The 12,925-nt window shown below is 36.5% G+C and overlaps 3 pseudogenes; all 3 read right to left on the bottom strand.

Annotated features, from left to right (window-relative positions):
• On the bottom strand, window positions 1–2,769 carry LOC132054145 (probable disease resistance protein At1g61300; annotated as a pseudogene).
• Window positions 2,770–3,512: 743 nt separating this feature from the next.
• Window positions 3,513–6,991, bottom strand: LOC132053410 (mediator of RNA polymerase II transcription subunit 20a-like; annotated as a pseudogene).
• Window positions 6,992–8,151: 1,160 nt separating this feature from the next.
• On the bottom strand, window positions 8,152–11,055 carry LOC132054146 (probable disease resistance protein At1g61190; annotated as a pseudogene).
• Between the last annotated feature and the right edge of the window lie 1,870 nt (window positions 11,056–12,925).

Below are 12,925 nucleotides of genomic sequence, written 5' to 3' on the forward strand. Positions count from 1 at the left end.
TACTTCCTAGAAAATTTAAGGAAAAAACTCATTTAGCATTTCAGCATAAGCTTTTATAGGAACTTTGCAATCAATTACAAAAAGCTTCTCAAGGTTTTTAAGATCTCGCAAGATAGCCCGTGGAAACAACTTCTTCATCTTATGGCACTTGGAGATAATCAATTCTGTTAGACCCGAGAAGGTGTGAGATGCAACTTTTCCCGTACAAAGCCCAACAAGATTTGGCAAAGAATAAACAATCAGACGACGGAAACATATGCTATGTGGGTCTGTAGTAGTATTTCCCAGATGGCACATTGACAATCCATTCTATGTCATCACAATCATTGATGATGCAGCTCAAGCCTGTTAAAGTAGTCTGTGACAGAAAATTGTCCACCAAGCAGCTACTCAGACCCTCGCAGTTGCTAATCTCTAGAAAGTCAATGTAATGTGGAAGAATACATACGGGGGAAAATTCTGGATCTACTTCATCTTCTTCAAGGATAAGGGGTTGGGTTGCCGGTTTGATATAAGACTTTTAAGTCACTCTTCTTATTTTGATTCTATCATTTTCGGAGTCATCATCATAATAATCGGATTTTGGCTGTACAATTATGTCATACCACCAATCTTTCTCATAGTTACAGCGATTCTCATGAACTTGTTGAAGTTATGCAAATGGCAGAACCGGCCTGCGAATTCGTCGAGCAGTTCCAAGCTGGTCAAGTCTTCACCTTGTGCAACAATACGTACAGGAAGTTTGAGGTATTGAAGCTGGGAAAGTTTGGGTAATATCTCCTTTGGCAGTTCATCAAGATCTAATATTCCACCCATATCTAGAAATTTAAGCTTGACTAAGTTTCCCCTGCCTCGAGGTACTTCTTTGATACCAGTGCGATGTAGATCTAACACCCTCAGATTTTTGAGCTTTGCCAGTGGTGGCACAGATCTGAGCACATGACAGTCTCGAAGCAAGAGTGCTCTAAGACTTCCCAAGTTAGAAATGCAACTCGGCTAATCCATAAGCTCTGAGTTGTAGCTCAAGTCGAGTAATTGGAGGTTGTTCATATGCTGAAAGAAAGATTCGGGGATCCTTCTCAACCAACAACAATGAAAAAGCAAGGTTGATAATGTGGGGCAATTGGGTTCCATGTCTTCAGGGATTCCCTATAGGCGGCTTCCAAGAAAAGAGACTTTATCCAAATTGAATGCCCAATCTTGCTCCTCTGGCACTTGTGATCCTATTCCAGCCCTTACCATGTACCTTGGTTTATCATTTGTTATCCCTAATGCCATTTCCCTGAGTAAATCATGCATCTCGGCTTCATCATGCCTACTAGCTTCAAGTAAGCAGAGCTTCACTAGTTTATTCAATATGGTATGCCCCTGGTCAAACTCTTCTTGCCTACTATCTCCCTTCATGATAAATCTACCAATTAGTTCATCTCTTCCAATAGCATGGTCCTCAGGATACAAAGCACAGTACAAAAAGCACTCTTGCATATTTGTATCTTTCCACCGACCATAACTATACTGCAGTACCTCAAAGACATCAATTTCCATATCATCAGGAAATTCTTTCAATACGTTCATCCACTCCCTTATATCAGTCACCCCTCTCATGCTTCCTGCCAAAGTGATGAGCCCAAGTGGCAAACCCTTGCACCTTCTTGCCATGGATTTGGCAACTGGCTCAATATCTGGACTAAGCACAGTCTCGTCTCCTAGACTCTTCTTGAACAACTCCCAAGCATCATCAGTGTCGAGTTTCTTCACTTCGAAAAGTTTCTTACAACCCATCTTTTGGCAGACTTCACGCTAGCGAGTAGTTATAATCAGTCTACAGCCTTCCACACTAAGAGGGTTACCCAACTTCTCCAAGCAAAGGCTTTCCCAGACATCATCCAATAGGATAACAATGTTCTTACTCTTTTCGAATGCTCGGCATAATTTGCCTTCCCTTACCTGCTTATCAACCTCATCGGAAAGACCCAGATTCACAATTTTGGCAAGATCATCTTGTAATCTTTTGATGCTAAACCCTTGAGAGACAGTAACCCAATGAACTTGATAACGAGTGTCTTTAACAAACCGATTATGTATATGCTTTGTCAAAGTCGTTTTGCCCACACCTCCCATGCCATATATACCGATGCTTGAGACATTATTATCCTGTAAGCACGACCAAATATCTTTTATATTTTGTTTTGGTATTTCCTTGTGAACTTGAGGCACCGGCAATGGACACTCCTCGCGCTCATAGATATCATGTACGAGCATTCCAAAATGTTTACTTTGCTCAAGAAGTTCTCCAACCCTTCCATTCGTCTTCTCCAAAACACCTCCAGTTTTCTTCCCTCTTGTCACTTCTTCTTTTAACGCACATAATCCTTCTTCGACCTTCATAACCTCATCAAACCAAGAACCAACTTCTCTTTTCCTCTTCCTCTTCCCAGATTGCTCTAGATTATTAACATTTGTCTGGACATCAAATGCTCTATCCGATAATAGCTTTACATTTCTTTCCAGAGTTTCCAAATTCTCATTGAAGTCAATGATACTTTTGAACTTATTTACTCCAAAATCAACTATCTTCTCAATAAAAGTGTCCATGATCTTCCGAAACCAAGACCTTTAATTCACGATGTAGGATCCTCATCCATCTGACCATATTCTTTGGGGGTAAAATTAAAATAATTAACTTTAGTGTTACTTCAAGGGAAAATTTTCGTTGTTAAGTAAAAGCTTATAACAAAAGTAACTAGTTTTTTGTCACTTGAAAGTCATCTAACTAAAGCCTAAAGTAAGTAAATATAACATTACTCAGAAGATACATACTTTGACCTGAAAAATCTAATGTAGCTAACTTATAATCGTTTAATAGGCTGAATAAAAGGATTAAACTTAACAATCCAAGAAATGCCAAGCAAAGTTCGAATGACAAAACAAGGGTTAAATTTCACTAGTAGTCATCCAGCTTTCAGTCTATCACACAATTTTTATTTTTTTTATTATATAAAAGTCATCTAACTTTAAAATTTACCACACAAAATTACTTTTCTATTTTTCATCACATAAAACTCATCCAACTTTAAAGTTTATCACACAAAAGTTAATCTTTTATATTTTTGTCACATAAAGTTATTCATTTTGGCCAAGTTAACTAAAAGGCAGGTTTTACATGCATGTTAATATCTTAAACCGGAAATATGACATGACACTCCAAAATAGCTAGTTAGCTTAATAAAATATATTAAATGTAAGAATTAATTTCGGAGATCTTCTCCCAAATTTCTCTTCGTAACACGTCTCCTGGGACCACTAATTATAAGGGTTTCAACTAAGATTCAGTTGAGAATTTGGACCCCAAATTTTAATTTTTCAATGTATAGACCCCTTTTAGGATTAGTAATAATTAATCTAGGACTAAATCAATGTATAGACCCCTTTTAGTTTCTTACTATTCATATCTGTCTTGAACACCGGCTTTCTATATAATGCAGTAGTAGTGCAGCAGTATAATGACCTGGTTTCTGGAGCTAAAGGAAAATCATTGCTTTTACTTTTTGTTGTGAGAATACAACAGGTACAAAGCTAAAATCTTACATTGTCAACAGAACATTAGGCTACAATCTAATTTCTCACTGCTTGTGCTGATTGAGCTGTTGCTATCATTTGAGCCATGATGCTAGCATACTAGCATACTGCACAGCTGTGTGTTGTGAAGTGTATTGATCAGAGAGGCCAAACTCTGAAAAAATTGGTTCAATGTGCACAAAATGACCTGGTAATGATCTTTTTCCAAGAGCTTCCTGCCATATGTCAAAGAATTCACCCATAATCTGGTGTGATTTCTCCCATGAGGAAATCGGAAGATACTCCATCTACAAAAGAAACAAACATCTTGTGAGGCCAGCATGCTCAAAACAGGAACTGCTTAAAATTTGTGGAATACAGTTGCAAGTCAACAAAAGCACTGGAAAGTTTAGAACACCAAATTAACAATGCATACTGATAAGATAATCATTGTCTCCTTCAGCATTTTGAGAACCTGAATAGATCAAAACAACAAGATAGCTCCCACACAGCATCACATACCTAAAGCACGCTGCTACCAGAGACACCACCAACTATTGACTTGATTCTATCCATTCCATTGGTACTATTTTTTTCCCCATCTCTTCGTTTAGCATTATGAAAAGGACGCAAGTAGTAACTACTTTTCCAGATAAAGTGCAATAAATGAATTCCTCTCCATGCAGAATAACAAGCATAATAGATCACAAAAATCAGACTGTTTTATCATGGTCTTTTCGCTTTAACAAGCATTTTCATTTTCATACTGCTTTGAATTGTTTGTCCTTATCTGACCTTTTTTTGCCATGCCGAGCCGAGGGTCTTTCGGAAACAGCCTCCCTACCGTCCAAGGTAGGTAAGGTCTGCATACACTTTACCCTCCCCAGACCCCACAATGTGGATTTCACTGGGTATGTTGTTGTTTTATGTTCCATAAAAGGCCTAACCACATAACAAGCATTGAACTGAGAATAAATATATGAAGTTATTTCATACCTCCATAACTATTCCCCTCAAGTTCTCAGAGTGGATTGGAACAACTTTTCCCACTCGCAGCTGGAAGTCACCAAGTTGATACTGAAACCCCTATATAAGTCAATTACTTTAATGAGTATTATGAAGTAGTGCTAAGTAAGCCCTTTTTTATTTTTAAAATTCTGAAGGATAAACCAAAGCAAGGCAAACAGTGGCAAGTATGGAACATATCTTCTAAGAATCACCATAGAGAACAGATAAAGTCCAGTTTGAAACAGTATAGTTGGCCAATTGAAGCTGGGTGGCCATTGGCCAACTATGAAGCTGTATTTTATGACTGATTTATGATTAGAGAAACTCATATGTAGTCCGTTAAACAGTAATCATCTTGAAGCTCTTCATCTTCACTTATTTTTATAAGGTAAAAGTTATGTTAAAGTGGGGAAGTTCTTTAGTCTTACAAAGCATTGATTATTGAAGCACAATAAATGCGGATAATATCACTCATAGACACTTAAATTTACAAAGCCAAGACTGTGGATAGTGTTAAATAAGTTAATCATCCTCCTGCAGTAAGAACAATAATACAAACCTCAAAATTAAGTGCAACCCTCGTTTTGTAAGACTGCAGCTTCTCCATTATCGTCTGAATTGATGACTCTGCTTCTAAGATCATCCGTTGCCCTCTAATTACAAAGTAATACTTGTTGGGCTGTTCTTGAAGTGAAATTCCCAAAAAGTCTCGGGGAAACTCCACTGCATTTGTTTGTTCTATTAAGACAAAAAATCACTCCACAATCAAATCTCCTATTAAGGTGCAAAAGTACTCGCAAAGATCTCATGCAAGATTGCCCCCAGGGCATTGGTCTAGTGGTAAGAGGGCAACGCGTGATGTGTGAGTTAGATGTATGTCACGGGTTTAAAGCCCGCCACAGACAAAAGCCAAGTATCTAAATGGAAAAGTAGAGGGACGGGGGCCCATTATACATTTATTCATCGATTTTTGAATTGTGCACAACAGCCCTCAGGAAATTTCTCGATTAAAAAAAGGTGACATATGAGGTTGAAGCAGGTTCACATGTGCACTGTCAAGTGTTACTAGCCTGTAAATGAATAGCCTAGAAGGATCAGGAATTTTCTCCTATAGGACATTGTTTTAGCCTCACCAGAGGCTGCTCAATGGGAGGCCTAACTTTTCATTTTAATTTTGTTACCTTTGTAAATCTTTAGGCTATATGAATCCTGTCAACCATTTTTGCACTATTCTTGACCCAAATCATTCCATGATTACTTCGCTTATAAATAATTTACCTTACAGAAGAGTAAACCTTCCCAAAAATCCAATCTTTTCAATGAATCCGGATAAAAAAGATTACCCCATTACAGTAAATCACAGGTATAAACAAAAAATACAAAGATACAGCTATGGTTTACTAAGAGTAATGAAATACCTCTAAGCATGGGTTTATAGAAACTACGGGTGTGTTCGGTATGGAGGAAATAATATTTTCCATGAAAAATGTATTCCTCGAAAATAAGTGAATTTCTTATTTATTTTTTCATGTTCAGTTGGTTAGTGGAAAACATTTTTCGGAAAATACCCATCCACACACCCTACACCACCCACCCCACCACCCCCCACATCACCCAAACCCCAACCACCCCACCCCCACCACCCCCTCCACCACCCCCACCCAACCCCACCACCCCTCACACCCAACCTACCCACCCCAAAGCACCCAACCCTCCTCGTGTAAGAAGAAGATGACCCCCTTTACAGTAAATCACAAGATGACCCCCCACAAAAACTCCACATCCCAACCACCCCACCCCCACCACCCACCCACCCAACACCACCTCCCGCCCCACCAACCCCCACCCCCCACCCAAACCCCACCCCCACTCCCCAACACCCAAACCCCACCCCACATCATGTAAGAAGAAGATGACCCCCTTTACAGTAAATCACAGTTATAAACAAAAAATGCAAAACACCAATCTTTTTAATGAATCCATATAAAAAAAAAAAGTTCACCCCTTTACAGCAAATCACAGTTATAAACAAGAAAATACAAAGATACTAGTTATTAAGTATGATAGGAATAGTACCTCTAAGCATGGGTTTATAGAAGCTAAGAGTAGCTTTCCATCTTCCTTGTTTAAGACCATTAATACTCTCAACACATTGTGATACTTCACTCACTATTTGACTGTTCACTGTTGTCCCTGCATTTGGCTGCCAATGCAAAACCCTAACCACAAACAAAATAAATATAAACATACACACAAAAATCTATAATTTTAATGTTACTTTTTTTTAGTGAAATTAAAAAATGGTTACCATTTGATTGGCATTTTGTTGATTGCAGATACACTTCCCTTAAGCCCTCATGTTCGTTCTTCTCAGATGAAAGAATTAAGGGAATCTTTTTTTTTTTTTTCAGAGAAAATGACAAAATTTGTCCCTTATGTTTAACAGTAGGTTCAAATAGTCCTAAAGTATACACTTGACAGTTTTGATATTTTAAGTTTGCCAAAATTTAACGCTTTTAAGTCTCCATCGAATATTTAGCTTATGCAACACAAAAATTACACTAGACACTAAAAAGATATAGAAATTATACCTTAAAAAATTACACCAGACTCTAGAAATAAATTGAAAACATCAGAAACTACAAAAATTAAACCTCTATATGTGAGTTCCTGCTAATTTTTTTCTTAGTTCTAGTCAAATCTAACAATAAGAGTTCGGTGATATTTAATGGAGACAAAAAGTGTTAATTTTTTTCAACTTTAAGGACCAAAACTATTTTTTTAAGAGAAAATGACAAAAATTGTCCCTTATGTTTAACGGTAGGTTCAAATAGTCCTAAAGTATGCACTTAACATTTTCGAGCCGTTTGGACATGATTTAAAGTCATGAGATAAAATTTTGGACGGATTTGACAGGTCATCATCTTTTGGACCATATTTGACACCCCAACTCATGATGGTATATCAACGGCAAAATTTAGTTGGATCATTGAATGTTATTTTAAAATTTCAAAGAAGACCTTCAATTATAATGGAAAATGGCATAACTACTATATATGAAAAAAATAAACAAAAATACCCAATATATTGTTCAGCAATGAGAAATTTCATATAATTTACTTCAATATATTTGAAGCAAAGAACTAATACGGCGTGCATTCATCTTTTTTATTAAATAAAAAATCACTTAAATTATCTTTTTCATATGATTTCAAAATTTTGTAATATTATTATTACCTATAAATTTATTATCAGTCAAAATCTTACATTTTATTTTCAAAATAACTACCAATGAAATATTTGTAAAAAATAATTACACATGGTAAAATGTATATGAAAACAAAAATAAATGCATTGAAGTAAAAGTTTAACACTAGTAATAATACAATTAACAAGATGGATCAAGGTAAATTTGAAGCTCAACAAAAGAACATTCCATGAAGTAAAAACGGGGTTTCGAAAATAACAAAAAAAAGAGTTAAAAGGATAAGAAACAGAGGTATCATAACTTAATAATACGCATAACAAAACAAATGTTTCTTTTTTTATTAAAAGAAACTCAAAACGGACTCTTAGCCATACAAATCACCCATATATAACGTAAGGTTGGAAGAGGTTCTTGAGATGGGATTGTTCCCACTCCAATGTTTCCCACCAATCTTTTTCTGTAATTCTGATTTTTCCAAGAGCTGAGAGGATGTACATTTGTAGTGGGAGCATAGAAAGGCAGCCTCTTCAGCTTGGGGCACTTACAAAACCTCATATATTCAAGGGAATCACAGACCAGTTTTCCCTCACACATTCTCTTCAATTTAGGCAGGTCGTAGAGGTAGAGCTCTTTTAGCTTTGGAAGGATGAGAATGTCACTACTTGTACCATCTTGGTCTGTTGCTTCCTCTGCTATTATCTCTTCCATCTCTTCACAATCACTTACACCAAGCATTTCAAGGTTTTTGAGATCCTGCAAGATCGCCCGTGGAAACAACTTCTTCATCTTATGGCACTTGATGATAATCAATTCTGTTAGACCCAAGAAGGTGTCACATGGAACATGAGGTGCGATATTTCCCTTACAGAGCCCAACAAGATTTGGCAAAGAAAAAACAGTCAGACTACGAAAATGTATGCAGTGTGGGTCTATAGTAGTATTTCTACCATAGGACACGTTGACAATCCATTCTATGTCATCACAATTAGAGATGTCGCAAATCAAGCCTCTTAAAAAAGCCCGTGACAGAAAATTGTCCACCAAGCAGCTACTCAGCCCATGGCAGTTTTTAATCTCTAGAACCTGAATGCAAGGTGGAAGAATAATTGATGTTGGAGCTTCTCCTCCGCCTGCTTCCATGGTGCAATATTCTACAGTCACTCTTCTTTCTTTGATTCAATGATTTTCATAGCCAAAGGACGAATTTGGCCCTACACATATGTCATACCGCCAATCTTTCTCATAGTTACGACGACTTCTTATGAACTTGTTGAAGTTATGCAAATCGCGGAACTGGCCTCCAAATACTTCTAGCAGCTCCAAGCTGGCCAAGTCTTCAACCTGTGCGTTAATACATTCAGGAAGTTTGAGGTATTGAAGCTGGGAAAGTTTAGGTAATATCTCCTTTGACAGTTCATCAATATTTAATATTCCACCCACATCTAGAAATTTAAGCTTGACCAAGTTTCCCATGCCTTGAGGTACTTCCTTAAGACCAGTGCCAGATAGATCTAACACTCTCAGATTTTTTAACTTTCCCAGTGGTGGTATAGATCTGAGCTGTTTACATCCTCCAAGCAAGAGTGCTCCAAGACTTCCCAAGTTAGATACGCCACTCGGCAAATCCATAAGCTCTAAGTTGTAGGTCAAGTCGAGAACTTAGCGGTTGTTCATATGCTGAAAGAAGATTCCGGGATCCTTCTCAAACTACAATTACACAAAAGCAAAATTGATAATGTGGGGCAATTTGGTGCCATGTCTTCAGGGATTCCCTTTATCTCGCTTTTGATAAAAGAGACTTTATCCAAATCGAATGTCCAATCTTGCTCCTCCGGCACTTGCGATCCTATTCCAGCCCTTACCATGTACCTTGGTTTAACATTTGTGATCCGCAATGCCATTTCCCTGAGTAAATCATGCATCTTTAATCGTTTTTCATCAGCTGCTTCAAGTAAGCAGACCTTCACTGGTTTATTCACTATGGTATGCCCCTGGTCAAACTCTTCTTGCCTACTATCTCCCTTCACCAGTCCCTCCATGATAAATCTACCAATTAGTTCATCTCTATCAATTACAAAGTCCTCAGGATACAAAGCACAGTACAAGAAGCACTCTTGCATATTTGTATCTCTCAACTGATCATAGCTATACTGCAGTACCTTGAAGACATCACTTTCCATGTCATCGGGAAATTCTTTCAAACACACCTCCACACCACATATCAGTCACCCCTCTCATGCTTCCTGCCAAAGTGATAAGCCCGAGTGGCAAGCCCTTACACCTTCTTGCCATGGATTTGGCAACTGGCTCGATATCTGAACTAAGCACAGTCTCGTCCCCTAGACTCTTCTTGAACAACTCCCAAGCATCATCAACGTTGAGTTTCTTTACTTCAAAAAGTTTCTTACAACCCATCTTTTGGCAGGCTTCACGTGAGCGAGTAGTTATATAATCAGTCTACAGCCTTCCACACCAAGAGGGTTATCAAACTTCTCCAAGCAAAGGCGATCCCAGACATCATCCAATATGATAACAATGTTCTTACTCTTTTCGAATGCCCGGCATAATTTTCCTATCCTTATCTGCTCATCAACCTCATCGGAAAGATCCAGATTCACAATTTTGGCAAGATCATCTTGTAATCTTTTGATGCTAAACCCTTAAGAGACAGTAACCCAATGAACTTGATAACGAGTGTCTTTAACAAACCGATTATGTATATGCTTTGCCAAAGTCGTTTTGCCCACACCTGCCATACCATATATACCGATGCTTGAGACATTATTATCCTGTAAGCACGGCCAAATATCTTTTATATTTTGTTTTGATATTTCCTCGTGAACTTGAGGCACCGGCAATGGACACTCCTCGCGCTCATAGATATCATGTACGAGCGTTCCAAAATGTTTACTTTGCTCAAGAAGTTCTCCAACCCTTCCATTCGTCTTCTCCAAAACACCTCCTGGTTTCTTCCCTCTTTTTACTTCTTCTTTTAACGCACATAATCCTTCTTCGACCTTCATAACCTCATCAAACCAAGAACCAACTTCTCTTTTCCTTTTCTTCTTCCCAGATTGCTCTAGATTCTTAACATTTGTCTGCACATCAAATGCTCTATCTGATAATAGCTTTACATTTCTTTCCAGAGTTTCCAAATTCTCATTGAAGTCAGTGATACTTTTGAACTTATTTACTCCAAAATCAACTACCTTCTCAATAAAAGTGTCCATGATCTTCCGAAAAGCACTGCAATAAATCATAAACATGTAATTCAGATGCAACGGAAAAAATCATAATCAACATGTACTTTACGAAAAACATTATTTCCTCCATGGAACTCTTCCATTTTGAGTTGTAATCAAAATACTTGACAACATTCTACTTCTATACTATTTAAAACTTTCAAGAATTCAAAATTATTAACCTATTCAAATTTTGTAGTTTTTATCTATCATCACCCAACATTTCAAACAGGGTTCCTAGTTCCTGAAAGCATAGATAGAATCACACATCAAATTCAAATTAACTACTCTTCTCCATTTTGGTCGTCTAATCAATGAACTCGAACATATGAAAGTGATTGGTTTTAAAAAGAAACATCATATGAATGGCATCAAGGAGCCCAAGACTTCATGTTTTTTGTAGTATAATTCAAAATTTAACGTGATATTTTCTCAATAAAATTAACTTTTCAATCAAATTACTTTGGAATTTTTCGTTTATTCTCGCAACTGTAATATTATATGTCAAATTTAACATCTCAGACATCATGTCTAGTAAAATACCTTCATATAATATGGAACAAAGGAAGTAATATCAGACTAGCTAGCCATTATTAAGGCAACAATTTCATCTGTTTAAGGTAACTTGGTTTTTATAATGGATGTTAGTTACGTACACAGATTCTTTTTTTTGGAAGTAGCATCTCTTCTTTGTTTACAAATGAAAGAGAGTTACACAAATCACATAATCCACGATTTTAGAGAAGAAGAGTATTTTGTAACTTTTTCCCAACTAATCCGCGCCACGTAGGGCCCATATAAGGCAAAATACTCACTACCAGGAGTTGCATTATTCCCAGAACTCAAATCCAAGACCTTTAATTCACGATGCAGGGTCCTCATCCATCTCACTATATTCTTTTGGGGGGTAAAATTAAAATAATTAATTTTAGTGTGACTTCAAGGGAAAATATTCGTTGTTGTTCATCCTAGTAATAGCTTATAACAAAGTAACTAGTTTTTTGTCACTTAAAAGTCATCTAACTAAAGCCTAGGTAAGTAAAATATAACATTACCCAGAAGATACATATTTTGACTGGAAAAATCTAATGTAGCTCTCTAAATCGTTTAATAGGCTTAATAAAAGGAGTAAATGTAATAATCCAAGAACATATTTGACATTTATACAAGCAAAGTTAGAATGACAAAATGGGTTAAATTTCACTAGTGGTCATCAAGCTTTCAGTTTATCACACAAAAAATACTTTTTTTTATTTTTTGTTATATAAAAATCATCTAACTTTAAAATTTACCACACAGAATTACTTTTCTATTTTTCATCACATAAAACTCATCCAACTTTAAAGTTTATCACACAAAAGTTATTTTTTGTCGCATAAAGCTATTCAGTTTTGACCAAGTTAACTAAAACGCAAGTTTTGCATGCATGTTAATATTGTATACCGGAAGTATGGCATGGCACTCCAAAATAGCTAGTTAGCATAATAAAACATATTAAATGTAAGAATTAATTTCAGATATCTTCTCCGATATTTCTTTTGTAACACTGGTCTACGACTCAATTTGGAATTTAGAACCCAAATTTTAATTTTTCAATGTATAGACTCCTTTTTCGGATTAGTGATAATTAATCTAAGACTCTATATATAACATTAGAAACTAGCCCCAAAGTTTTGCGAATACAATAAAAAACCAGAACAATTATTAGCATGGAAGTTTATATTTAAAAATAAAAATAAAATCTGGAAATGAAGTTTAAATTATCAAATAGAATAAAAAAGAAGCATAAGACATACTTAATTAAGGCTTAAAGGATCAATAGTTACCTTTGATCTTCAAGTTGAAGCAGAACGTAAGAAATCAAAAGCACTTTCTATAATTATAAATGGGGGAAAATACTGATTGATAT

Source organism: Lycium ferocissimum, chromosome 4 (genome assembly GCF_029784015.1).
Source record: "Lycium ferocissimum isolate CSIRO_LF1 chromosome 4, AGI_CSIRO_Lferr_CH_V1, whole genome shotgun sequence".
NCBI lineage: Eukaryota > Viridiplantae > Streptophyta > Magnoliopsida > Solanales > Solanaceae > Lycium > Lycium ferocissimum.